This window comes from Felis catus, chromosome A3 (assembly GCF_018350175.1).
Source record: "Felis catus isolate Fca126 chromosome A3, F.catus_Fca126_mat1.0, whole genome shotgun sequence".
Taxonomy (NCBI): Eukaryota; Metazoa; Chordata; class Mammalia; order Carnivora; family Felidae; genus Felis; species Felis catus.
In genome coordinates, this window is record NC_058370.1 from 88,342,103 (window position 1) to 88,355,443 (window position 13,341).

Sequence of the window (13,341 nt, forward strand, 5' to 3'; positions counted from 1 at the left end):
TAGGATAACCCTTTTCCCCCTTTAAGGTAGTGAGGTGCTTTTTTGCTGTGAATTCTGCATTGTCTGATACGAATATTGCTTTCTTTTTGCTTTTCCTTAGGTAATGGGCACCTAGTAGATTGTCCATCCTTTTCCTGGAAGGTGGTCCACTTTTGGGGGAGTTCTGTAAGACTCTGTCCCTGGCCACACTTGTTTGCTCCAGAGATAGGCATCTGATGCACCCTGGGCCCATCAGAATCCTCCCTGGGTAGTGGGAATGGGATAAGGATTTTCACTCAACTTTGTTGCTCTTTGGGTCTAAGGGGATACACACTTGGTTGCTGCCTGCTCCGTGGCCATCTTCCTATAGGTAGACTGGAAACCAGAGGGAGTGGATTACTGCAAATGGGAGAAGAGAAAGTAGACCCAGCCATGAGAGATGGGGGCACCCCCAGAATGGAGTTCTCAGTGTTATTTTAGTCCTGAGGCTCTGGAGTCAAGGTTTTTAATCACATGTCTCATATGATAATACTTTCTCCTCTTTATGCTTCCTTGTTTTCCTTTTTCCTTTTGCCATTTTCTCAGGTTTGCTTTGCAAGTTTCTTGAAAATTACACTTTTCATTTCTAGCCTCCTCCTGGTTCCTTCAGACACGTGCATGCACACACACACCCCATGTATGTACTATTGCTTTACCAACCTCAAAAGAAAATATATATTTATTTCCCCTGTATATGATGGTTTCATGCTTTTAAAATTTCCTCCCTACTTCTCCCTCCCCTTTTTCTTGATATACAAAATTAAGATTGGTATTATGAATTTATTTCTTACATGTATGTATACTTTCTCTTGCAGTAAGTATTTTGGACATTTATGTACCTTCTCTTTCAGTCATTAGTTTGGATGTTTTGGACATTTCATTTGGACATCAACAATGCTAATGTTGAGTTTTCGTAACCTTGAGTTCTGCTAATTTTCCTATTTGTTTCTTGCTTAGCTGGAACATTACTTGGAGCAAATTGTTCCGCATGTTTGGGTGTGTAGTATACATCTGAATGCTTAAATGTTTGAAAACTGTCTTTTACTTGACCTCACAAATGAATCGTAGCTTTCTTGTCTTGAATGTGGTCTTTTCCCCCTTGGAGCTTTGTAGATATTATTATATGATTATCATATTTCTTTGTGTATTTAGGGCTGTAAAGGAGAAGATTGATTCTGATTCAATCCTCTTTACCCTGACACGTAAACTTCTTCCCTTCAAATACTTAAAAGATTTTAAATTTCATCTCCGACATCCTAAAACTTCACCAGGCAATATTTAAGCATGGTTCCTCTCTCATAAATAGTGTTTGGTCATCCGTGGGACCTTCTACCTATAAGATTAAAGATAATGTTCATCTCTCACATTTCCCACCTGATGCGTCTTCTCCTCTTTTTCCTTCTGGAATAGCGATGGGGAAGTTGTTTTAAAATGTAGGCTTTGTTGTTATTCTGGTATGGAGGGGCACAGATCAGGACATGACTAGCATTGAAAGGATAATTTGTGACTCACGTTCCCAAGAGGAAGGGGCATGCCACACCACACAGGGCCATGTGGGGAAGCACCAGGGTCAGTCAGGAGGCAGAGAGCGTGAGAGGAAAGCATGGGCAAGAAACTTCATTGTGGTTTCTATAAGAAGGAATGGGCAGAGTAAGCAGGCTTTGGAGTGGCTAGTTTGAATAGTTTCAGCAGAATCTGGGGCAAAAAGGCTGTGCCTAATTGTCTTGGGGTTGGCCCTGGGGTGGTTAAAGGACATGGTTGAGTATGGGCTCAGGATTGTTGGTTTGCTCCTGAAAGGTGCTTATAGGTGAGTCTTCCTATCTCTAGGAACTGGCTCCCCCTGGGAGGGGCAGTGTCTCTGGGACAGCAGAGCCTCAGCTATCAAAGTATCATGAAATATAAAAAATAGAAAGGCATGATTAACACAGAAGCAGCTACCAGAAGCCCCCCCCCCCCAAATAACACTACTATATTAATAGTTATGTTTGATTATATTATAATAATATAAGTATAACATATTATGTTTTTTCTCAGCCCTATTAGAGGGTTTTTTTTCTCCCAAACAACCACTTTTTATTTCATTGTTCCTTTCTATTTTTGTTATTTATTTTTATTTTATTATTTTTGGCTTTCATCTTTATTATTCCTTTTTTCTTTCTCCTTCTCCTCCTCCTCCTCCTCCTCCTCCTCCTCCTCCTCCTCCTCCTTCTCCTTCTCCTTCTCCTTCTCCTTCTTCCTCTTCTTCATTTGCTCCATTATTCTATACTCAGCTTCTTGAGGTGAATCCTCAGTCTTATTTTCAATCTTCCTTGGTTTTAGTTCTAACATGTTCAAAATTTGTTTTAATGATTTCCTCTTTAACTTATACATTATTTGGCAGTGGGATTGTTTTGCTTGTTTGTTTCCAAATATATGGGCTTTGGGGGTGTCCTCTTTTGATGATTTTTTTGGGGTTTTTATTGTGTGGGAGAACATGTGGTCTGTTTCGTTTTGAGTGTTTGCAATTAGATGAGACCAGCTTTAACATGCAGTTCAGATCAAGTATTTCAAATGACCCATGTATGCTTGAATGATATGTGTTTTCTACTTATTGGATGCAAAGTACTGTATGGCTCTATTAGAGCAAATCTATAATTTTATTGTTCAAATACTTATATTCAAATATTTTATAATGGGAGCAATTTTTGACTGCATGATCTATTCATTTCTGAGAGTGGTGCATTCTGACTATGGATTTGTTACCTTCTCCTTTCAATACTGCCAATTACATGTTTTGAGTGTATATTGTTAGTTGTATGGAAGGCATTATTATTACACCATTTTAATGGATACTTCTTTTTAAGACTAGGAAATGGTTGTCATTTCCATGCAAGGTTTTCTTCTACTAATTAATATTTCACCAGTTCCCTTTTGGTTAGTATTTGTGTGTGTGTGTGTGTGTGTGTGTGTGTGTGTGTGTGTGTGTATGTGTGTGTGTGCTGTTGCACATCTTTATTGCCAACCCTCTGTCTTAATTCTAGATATTTATCTCATAAGTAGCATATATATGAATTAAAGGGAAAAGCATTACAAAATTTTGTCTTTTAATATTTTTAAATGTTTATTCATTTTTTGAGAGAGAGGAGGGAGGGGCAGAGAGGGAGACATAGAATCTGAAGCAGGTTCCAGGCTCTGAGCTGTCAGCACAGAGCCTGATGTGGGGCTCGAGCCCACAAACCACAAGATCATGACCTGAGCTGAAGTCTGATGCTCACCCAACTGAGCCACCCAGGTGCCCCCAAATTTTGTCTTTTAATAAAGGTTTCACCCATTCAAATTCATTTATCACGAGTATCAATATATTTGAAATTACTTCTGCAATATCATTTTTGTTCCTATTTACCATGCTTTACTTTGCTTCTTCCCCTCCATTCCTACTTTCTGTTGAATCAGTTTTTTTTGTTCATTTTTTTCTGTTCATGCTTATCAGTTACACATTCCACTTCTATCCTATTGATGGATAATCTTGTTGAACTCTCAGAGTTCATCTCTCACGGCAGTGTTCTGTCAAATGCCCTTCCCTACAGGGTGATTTTGTGGTTGCCTTAGCTCCAGCTCCATGGGGTCTGGAGCTGTGGACAAGGTATCATATGAACAAATTTGTCTACATGTTTTTCCATGTAGATGGAATAGTTCTGAACTTTATATCTACACAGGGACATGGGCTTAGTTTCTTTCTTGGGCTGCATGTCTATTTCTGGCCTGAGATAAACTGCGCGTGTCCAGACGCCTGCGTGACGTGGGCAGAGTCAATCCAGACTTGCCTGGTGGGCCAGCTGTAAGCTCATGGCTCCCTGGCTTCACACAGGAACCTGGCACTGTGTCCTTATCACCAGTGACTCATCTCTGTTCCAACTCTTAGCTGCCCTTCAGTTTCTGCTTATCACTTTGCTTTCCTTCTCCATTATATGCCTGTGAATATCTTCCTTTCTTTATTCTCTACAACATGGTTATATACATATATATTAAATTAACAAACATATCTGACATTTCTGTATGTTGAGATGGAGGTGGGAGGTTGGCCTCTTGACCTGAGAGTCCCATATTAATTATTTATACACAAATTAGACTGCAGCTGAATGACTGATGTATGTTGGAACACTTTTGGGTAAAATTCCCCTCTGGGGAGATTGAGGAAGGAGGCACCGTATCCTCTTCAAGCATCCCTAAGGCCACATCTTTTTGGTTTCTCCTGTGCCTTTTCAGTTCTCTCTGGGCTCTTGAATGGGACCTGGCCATTCTTACTGCCCCTGCTCCCAATCTCACTGGCCTGGATAGCAAGCCCAACATGGGCTTCTTCCGAAATACCCACAAGCAGTTTGAAGGTCAAAAAAGGCAACACAACAATGCAATAGCAGAAACAAAATCGCTGTGACACAGGTGGATAGAGGTAAGGCTAAGGAGGAGCTTTTTCCCAGAGATGGTTTCTGAACTGTTCTGGACACTGAACAAATGGGTTCAGACATTTGCCTGAGGTAGTGCTGGGCTGGCTCTAGACCTGCTGGTTGGGGGAACTTCTGGGCTCTGGAGCCTCCTCTCTGTCTGTGGGCTCTGGCATCAGGGTGCTGAGTATTTGGGTGCTGCTGCTGATCATGCTTCTAGGGTATTGTTTCCTGGGCCCCTTGCACGGTTCCCCAGCCCTCTTCCTGCCTTTTTGAGTCGGGCAAACTCACTGCTTTCTTGTTGAGACTTGTAAGAGCCTCTCTGCTTCTTGCCCACCCAGGAGAGCACACTAATCCTAAATATCATTTATTAAGCACATATACGTGCTTCATGTCAGACAGATCCTGTGCTAAGGGCTGTGTCTTCTTTCAGCCTGTTGTACCCTTGTATGAGTGCTATCATAGTGTGGGGACTAATGTTATCACCATTTCACAGATGAAGACACTGAGGCTGACAGAATTGAAGCCCTGGCTTGAGTTCACACATCTGGCACATGGCAGAGTTAGGAATGAAACCCAGATTCGTCTCATCTCAAAGGCTGGGCTGTTGACTGTGCACATTTCTGCTGAGGATACAGTAAGAGGCAGTTGTATTATCAGTGTTTGCTTCCAAGGCAGTTTCCAGATTGTCAGTCGTGGCTGGGGGAGAGGGGCTCCACTATTCACCACCTCTCCAGAAAGCAGCAGAGCCCTTCCAAGGTCTTCTGGAAGGAACTCAGCACATTGCGAAAGAAGGCTGATGAGATCTTTCAGGCATATTTGGGAGGCGGGGAGGTAGTTTTGAGGAACTGGGAGGCAAGAGATGTCAGGTAAAGAGTGAGTAAAGGCTAGCCCTGACCACAGGGAAAGAGGGAAGTGGTGGAAAGGTATTTGGAGGTCACTTATGGCCTGAAGCACCCCTCTATCACACCAATCAGGTGCCACTTATGGGAAAGTCTACACCGTCCCCTCCCTCTTCTACAGGTATCCCCTGTAAGCATCAGCTTCCAGGGCCTCTCCCAATTCAAATGCAGCTTCAGAACCACCAGATCCAAAGGGGCTAATTTATAGTCTACATGCTTCCCCTGTAGCTGTCTTTCAGAAATGGGAGATGGGCAAACTTATGCCAAAGGAGGGGAAGACAACCCAAGGGAAGGGTTAGTGCCCACACTCTCCACTGGGCTCAGACCCACTTCCAAGAGACTGCTTCCCCCGTGCTGCAGCCCGGTCCCTGCTGCAGCAGTCTGTGTTCCAGGGCTCATACCCATGAAGGACCCTGTCAACCACCCACAAGGTTTGCCTGGAGAAGGGAGTCTGCACTCAGGTAACTGGGCACCAGTGCCCTGGACCTGTCTTCAAAGATGCCCAACTGAATCTGTTCCCATCCACTACTTTGAGAGGTCCTGGTGATGCTTGGTGCAGGGGCACCTCAGCTCCTTCTCTTGCATGAGGCCTAGACAGCTCCGGACTCCAGCCATCTGGATCTGGGTTGTGTGAAATAGACTTCCCTGACCCTGCCGTCCTGACCTCAGAGAGGCCAGGTGACCCTGCAGTCTGAAAGCTCTCTGGCTCGGGGCTCTTGGAATCCATGCTTCCCCCCAATGCTCATTTCTCTCTGTCCCACTTGGCCTCTCTGAAACAGGGTGGTGTGGCTGATGGAAATGGGTTTCCTGTCTTTCCTCTCTGCTGAACACAGCTGTGTACATCTACAAGAATTCATCTTCTCCCTCCTCCCAGACAGGGGAGACTATCAGTCCGGAGGGGATAAGTTTAATTGCAGTAACACACCTCAAATCCCAGTGGTTTGGAGCAGTAAAGACTAATTTCTCACTCATGTTCCATTGTCCACTGTGAGTTGGTTGGGGTCCTGTCTGTGATGTCCTTATGTGGGACCCAGGCTGATGGAGCAGCAATTCAGAATAGTGCCTGCTGTGACAAAGGGAGAGCTCTGGAGGGCTTGACACTGACAGTGAAATGCTCCGGCCTGAAAGTCATGCACATCACATGGTCCACCATCCACAAGGGGACTGAGAAATGTGTTCAGAAGGCAGAAGGGTGGAAATATAAACCACAACATTTGCACTATGGTTAAGCAAGGATGCATTTCTGGAAGGGTGAGGAGCTGGGGTTTCAGGTGGGTGGTCAGAAGTCACCAGGTACCTGGGGAGATCTATTCTCCCAATTGCTGCTTCATTCAACACTATTGACTTTGAAGCTAGACTGTCCTGGTTTAGGTTTGAAGGCTGCCATGAGCTACGTGTGGAACTTTGGGCAAATTGCTTAGCTACTGTAAGCCTCCATTTCCTCATCTGTAAAATGAGAACAATACCACCCAAGATGCCACAGACAGTAGGTGCTAGGACCAAGATTCCCCAAACCCTAAATCTTCACTGGTCAAAAAGTAAACAAATAAAAATAACCGTTCCCCATCTCTGGCTGTTTAGGAATACCCACGTGGCACAAGATGGCATTGGACCTCTCCCTTGTCCTACTTGCCCATTCTTCTCTGTCTCTATCCCAGGACCCAAATTTCTCCCCTGTAGTCCTGGGTGCTCTGGATCCTCCCTCCAACCCGAGCTTCACACTGGCCTGAATGTAGAGCTTGTTCTCAGCTCTTCCCCAGTCATTTGCTGAGGACTGATGGCCAGTCCGCTCCAGACTTGTTCAGCCCAGGTTCTCACCTGCTCCTGCCTCTCACTGCACATGGAATGACCCCAGCACAGCTGGTGGCCCTGATGCCCAGGCTTCCTCAGCCCTGGAGTGCACTTGGGAAGGATCTGGGGAGTCCCCTCAGCAGAAAGGAGGGAAAGATTACAGAATCACTCTAAACAAGGCAAAGCAAAGCCATTTATCTTGGGACATTAGTCACTGAGCTGCTGACACAGGAAAACATGCTGTACTCTTGGCAATTACCATTTGCATTAAAACAGGATGATTTGTGGAACTGAAGGCTTGAGACCCTTGCAGACTATCCCACCCACCTCGGGCTGTCCCAGGAAATGCCAGAGGCTGGGGCTGTAGCTTCCTTGGGGGAGAAGGGCTGGCCTTGCCCCGGGCAAAACAGGTGCCCAAAGTCACAGCCCCATTCCTTTCCAGGTGCACATTGGCCATGGAACCACAGAAGGTGCCTCAGCCTCCCAGAGAGAGCCGCATTCATTGGGTTCAAGGTCAGCGTCACATTTTCTGTGTACTTTTTTTCTTGGCTATGACTGTTTCGTATTTGGAAGTAAGGGTTTTCAATCCCCACACTTCCCTGTATTCCAAAGAAAGATGACACCAGCAATGAAGATTTGGAGACTATATACCTACAGTCCTCTCTCCCTTTAGCTCTGCTTCCCTCTCCTCTCTTTCTCCCCCTCTCCCACTTTCCCTCTCTCCTCCACCCACCCCCACACACATGATTGTTCCATATAGGGATGATATAGGGATGAAAATTGCACTGCTGAGAGCTAACGCTCTCTTTCCAGCTTAACTAATATGGAATAGATAAATCAGGAGAAAGGAAAGTAGGGAGAAGTTGGGGGCCCACCATTTTCTCCCAGTCTCCCTTTTCAAGACTTGTTACTTGGTTTGAAGCAAACCCCAGATGACCCTCTCAGCCTACAGTCATGCATAGGACAGGTGCCTTCTCCAGCCCTGTGTCCATCTTGGTACTCCTGGCTACCAGGTTCTTTGTGCCCGCGCTTCACCTATACAGTCAAGGGTGGGTGGAGCGATGACTTGGCCTGAGCCGATGAGAGAATCATATTCTCTGGATCTCACTGATTGGTTCAGAGATGGAGATTTGACCAAGTCCTAGCCAATGAGCTTCAAGGAAAGATTTGTAATTCTGAGTGAGTAAAGCCCCAGCAAGAAAGGGAAGGGAAGAAAAGGGAAGAAAAGGGAAGGGAAGGGAAGGGAAGGGAAGGGAAGGGAAGGGGTGTATGTTTTTGGCATAGAGAAGGGTGGCATCGGCAGGCCTGTCACTGTTACATAGAAAGGGAGATTTGGAAGGTGCTGGAGGGTCACCTTGCGAAGGTAATATTAGAAGAAAGACACAGAGAGAAACCGAAACTCTGGTGATGTCCGTTAAGCTGCTGGGTCGAGCTTCTCTGGCTCAATCTGTTGAGTTTGGGTTAAAAGTCAACACATTCCTTTTGTTGTCTAAGTCAGTCTGAGGTGGTCTTTTTGTCACATACAGACATAAGAGCTTGACCAGCACAATAAGTAAGTGTGATCAGGGCACAGAAGACCTTGATAACCAGCCTCTGAGCCTTTGCACAGGCTGTTTACTACTGAGAACACCACTGTTTTCTAGCAGAGCTCTAGTCCTCTTCCAATACTCCATAAATGCAGTCTCCCAGATGTGCTCCATGACTCTGGGACCCAGACTGCCCCTGGGGCATGCCCTGCACTGCAGGATAACTCTGCTGCACTAGTTGGTTCACATCCATCTTCTGCACCGGAAGACAGACCTGTCCTTGCCTCCAGTTCCTGTGGTCCCAGACACATAGTAGGTGGATGGTTCTCCTGAGCAGCTGTACTGGTGGGAGGGAGGAGTTGGGGGGTAGGGGAAAGCAGGCCGACCTCAGCCGGGCGGGGGAGTGGGGGGACTGTGAGAGCTCTGATCAGAAGTTGTGCAGGCCTGAACTGGGCAGTGGAAGTGACATTTGGGACAAAGAGAGAAATTGCTTTTGAAAATAAGGGGCAAAACCCCGTAAACTGGACCTGAGAACTGTGTACTTTCACGTGGGAAGTGTGGTGAGTGGCATGGGAGTCCTAGCGCAGAATGAGAGAGATTAGCTTCAAGTTGGGGTGGGCAGGGGTGGGGTCAGGGCAGTGTCCCGGCCACAGCAAGGAGTCCTGCTCCTCTGTGCTCCCCTGGCAGGACAGCCAAGCCAGCAGATACTGGACTCCCCTTGCTGACCTAAGTTGTCCAAAATGGTAGGTGGGAAAGGTAAGTGATCCTGATTGACTTTGGAAGGCACTTTAATGCTTCAAGTGACAGATGTAACTCCAAACTGATCGTGAACATCAGCCTCAGGGAAGGGAATCAGTGTGCCCTCCCTGCTTCCAATCTCCCCCAGTTGAGCTAATGCCATTTTGAGGATGCGTGGAACTAGCCCGTGGCACTGTCTTTTCTCTTGGGGCTATGGACAGCCTGGTCTTCCACCCTGGCTGCTGCCAAGGGCAACCAGGGCAGAGTGCTGGGGGGCAGAAGACGTGAGGCTTCCATCCCAGCAGAGAGCAGACATAGAAGTAGGGAACCAGGGGCATGGGCAGAAGGAGGAGGGGTGAGGAGGGGGCCACCTCCAGGGGCTCCTGAGGGTTCTTCAGCTCTGCCCACTCCCAGCTACCAGAGCAGGACCTACAGACTTTCGTTGCCAGCAGGGGAAGGGGCTTCCTGTGTTCTCCAGTCTTCGGGCTCAGAGCCAGCATGGGGTAGAAGTTGGGGTGGTGGGGCGTAGCCTAGCTGGGAAGGGAGTCAGTCTCTTGCCTGCCCACCCAGCATCAGTTCCCTATAACTTTCAGCCTAGAAGTTGGTGCTACCCATCCAAGGGGCAAATCCAGCCAGCCTGGGTTTCTTACCCAGCTGGAGCCCTTAATAAGCATCTCATCTCAGTGGCACAGGTGAATTTTGGGCTCCCACAGAGCTGCCATACTGCAGCCCTTCGGCTAATAGGCACTTCGTGAGCTTTTAAGCCCGGTTGGCCTTAATTCCTCCGTCTGCCTCATTCTTGGTTTTGCTACTCTCCACTTAGGCCTGCGCCACTCCACCCTCTTTCCCATCCTTACCCCTCATGCCAGCCCAGCCCTTCCCACTGGCAGGGACCCTGCTCCACTCCCAACAGAAAGCCCAGAGCTGGGGCACAGTCACCAGCAGGCCCTCTGAGCACTTCCCAGACCTCAGGTGGCTTCCTCCTTCACTCACATTGGCCCCGACAATGTTGGCTTAGGACCCCAAGAGCTTTTGACTTGGATTGAGGAGGAATGGAGTGAAGTAAGGCAGCCCAGGAGTGGGCCTATCTCTCCAGCCCCCTCCTGCCCCTGTATGCCCCTCCCTTCCTTTCTGCCCAGCCACATTCACGCACACGTCTTTATATAGACATATTATTTCATTTCTCTTGGGTATATGTCTCGGAGTGGAATGGCTGAATCATATAGTCGGTGTGTGTTTAATTTGGGAACGGACTCACAAATAGTTTTCCAAAGTACTTGTCCCATTTTACGTTCCCTCCAACCGCCCATTTGCCAACACTTGGTATTGTTAATCTTCTTCGATTAGGGCTGAGGTCTGGTGGGTTGCAGCAGCCAGAGTAAAGGGACAGAGCTGGAGCTGAGGGTGCAGGCAGGGAGTGAACCAAGAAGGAAGAAGCTGGGTTTGGGAATGCATCATGCTGTTTCAGTCTCGCTGCCGTTGCTTATCAGCCCTGTGAGCTTGGCAAAGTACTTGACCCTTGCCATCTTCCAGTTCTTCGCCTGTAAAACAGGGATATCACATCTACCTTTGTTGAGATTAAATGAAGTAAACATACTTTCACAGTGCCTGGCACCACGGATGCTGTTTGTCTATATGGTGTCTTCGCATGAATTAAGGTGAAAGTGCCCCTTTTTCTGGGGTGATTCAGGCCTGGGCCAGGGTGCTGGGAACTGCATTTTGATGCTGTTGTTCCCTAGACAGGGAGGCTTTGGCAGCACACAAATTGCACAGTTATTCGCATTTGTCCCACAAATTCTCACAAAAGGACCCTGAAGGTGAGAGTAAGAGTGAATGTATTTGTCAGTGGGACCTTGTGTGTGTTCACCTCCTCCCTGCAGCCCTCTCACTCATTCTGGTGACTTCCCTACCCGCCACCACCAGCACCTTGAGTCTCTGAGACCTTCAGCACAAATCTTCAGGTCAAATCCCACTGGAAGAAATGTCTTTGGAGTTTGGCATCTGTATGGACTCAGAGAACCCTGCTTGCATTCATACTCTTGTTCTTGGGAATAATCCAGTATCACAAAGACGTGCTTGAGACAACAGCATTTACGATAACTGGGTCTGGTCTTTGGGGAGAGATAAGAGAGGCACAAAATATTCGGGCGCCTCAGGAAATATGGCCAGAGCAGAGAAGTCCTGAGGAGCTAGAGACAAAATTGTAGGACTCCAGCATGGTCTGAAACGTTGCTGGGTTTCTGAGGTGAAGCCTTTGGTCAGGGAAGCATCTCTGCTCGCTCAGCCCAAACGGACGGTAGGCCGGGACACATTTACCTAAAATGAACTTGAGGGAGACAGCCCCAGCTCAAAACAGTCAGCCCAGTAGATGAACAACGCAATGGAACCAGGCCTTTTGATTTATGTGTTTACATCCTCAAAAGGAGCCTTTCTTTACCTGAGGACTTTTGGCCTGGTTCCTTTAATTAGGAGAACAGGACACATAAAGTTTGTTTATGGGGACGCTGGGGTGGGCCAGGAGGCAGAGGCCCTCAGAGCTAGGGGCTGGGCAGCCCTGACAACGAGGAGAATTTTGCTTCTGAGGCTTCTGTCTCTCATGCCTTAGCACCTGCACACAGTAGGGCTCCCTGGTTGAGTGACACATCGGTCATTTCTGAGAGATTCTGGTGAGTCACTGGAGAAACACTGTTACCTTTTCAAAATTCAGCTTACCAGCGACCTCAGGAGTTGAATTCTAGGTGTAGGGGAGCCTGCAGCCCCCAAGTGCCCCACCCCAGGGCATTTACGTGCTGGAGACAAGGGGGGGATCAGAAAGGAGAGAACACGCAAGCACCTTTCAGGAAGGTGAAGTTGAGGGAGATCAACTTCCTTTTTTTTTTTGGCTACCTAAAATAGATCAGAGTGGACTGTCATTTCTCTTCCCAGCATGAGAGAGTGAGTGAGGTTAGGCTTAAGGAGAGCTGTGTTCAGCCAAGGAAACTCGCTAGACCCCACTTGCCTCCAGTCTTTCAGGGCTGAACCTTGCCATGCCCTGGAAAGTTGGGCCCCAGGGGGAAGTGGCAGTCGCGGGCAGTGGGTTGGGGTGAGGGGGCAGCGTTAGTGCAGGAAGGCCGCCTGGAGGAGATCACTGTGGCTAGGGGCCCGGCAGGGGTCAGGCTGTAAACGCCCCTCCGCGCTCTCCTCTCCTGCCCCCTTCGGCCATCCCTTCTCTGCCAGCCAAGTGCCGCCTCTGAAGGTGAAAGTCACCTTCCTGGGCGCTCCGCTCTCCCGCTCTCCAGACTGCCTGCCGCCGCCTCCGGGGTGGGGAAGCGAGCAACATAAATCCTGCCCCGTCCCTGTCCCGCGGCGCTTGCCTGCCCGGCCGCGGGAGGAGGCTCCAGCGGCTGTAAATCACCGTAGCCTCCGCGGGCCGCCTGCCCTTCATCACAGTGCTTTACGGCGCTGACACCGGCCAGGATTTAGTGGGCCCAGCCAGACTGAGGCCGCCTCATTGAAATGCCCCCCCACCTGTCCAACATCCTCCCCTTGGAATTAAGGCCACCCATAAATCCTGGAGATGCCCATTTGCATATTCATCTGCATACATTTGCCCCTCAAATTGCCTGCGATGGAACTCACAGAATCATGGAGCCTGCTGGGACTGGGAGTTTCTGCTGTCCCAACTCTTGTTGGAGAAGGGGAAACTGAGGCAACGGAGGGACAGGGACCTGTCTGTGGCACAGTAGAAGGCAGTGGCACAGTGGGGGTTTGGCCCAGGAGGGATTTAGCTGGAAGTAGGCCAAGGAGTCAGATGTTGAATGAGGGACAGTGAGCAGATTCGAGGCTGAGGGGCCAGGAGCTGCAGGGATGAGGACAGCAGGAGAGCACTGGAAAAGGGCCAGCACTAGGAGGCCAGAGGACACCTCTCAGGAAGGTTCCACAGTGGTGGGAGCAGTAGAGGGAGCA

The 13,341-nt window shown here is 48.3% G+C and overlaps 1 long non-coding RNA gene across 2 annotated transcripts in view; it reads left to right on the forward strand.

The window, feature by feature from the left end:
* LOC123384497 overlaps window positions 1-8,987 on the forward strand; it is a 69,970-nt gene extending 60,983 nt beyond the window's left edge. For both annotated transcript variants that reach the window (XR_006595664.1, XR_006595662.1), the window contains exon 5: window positions 7,575-8,987. This is a non-coding gene — a long non-coding RNA (uncharacterized LOC123384497). The remainder of the gene's footprint in view (window positions 1-7,574) is intronic.
* The last annotated feature ends 4,354 nt before the right edge of the window (window positions 8,988-13,341 follow it).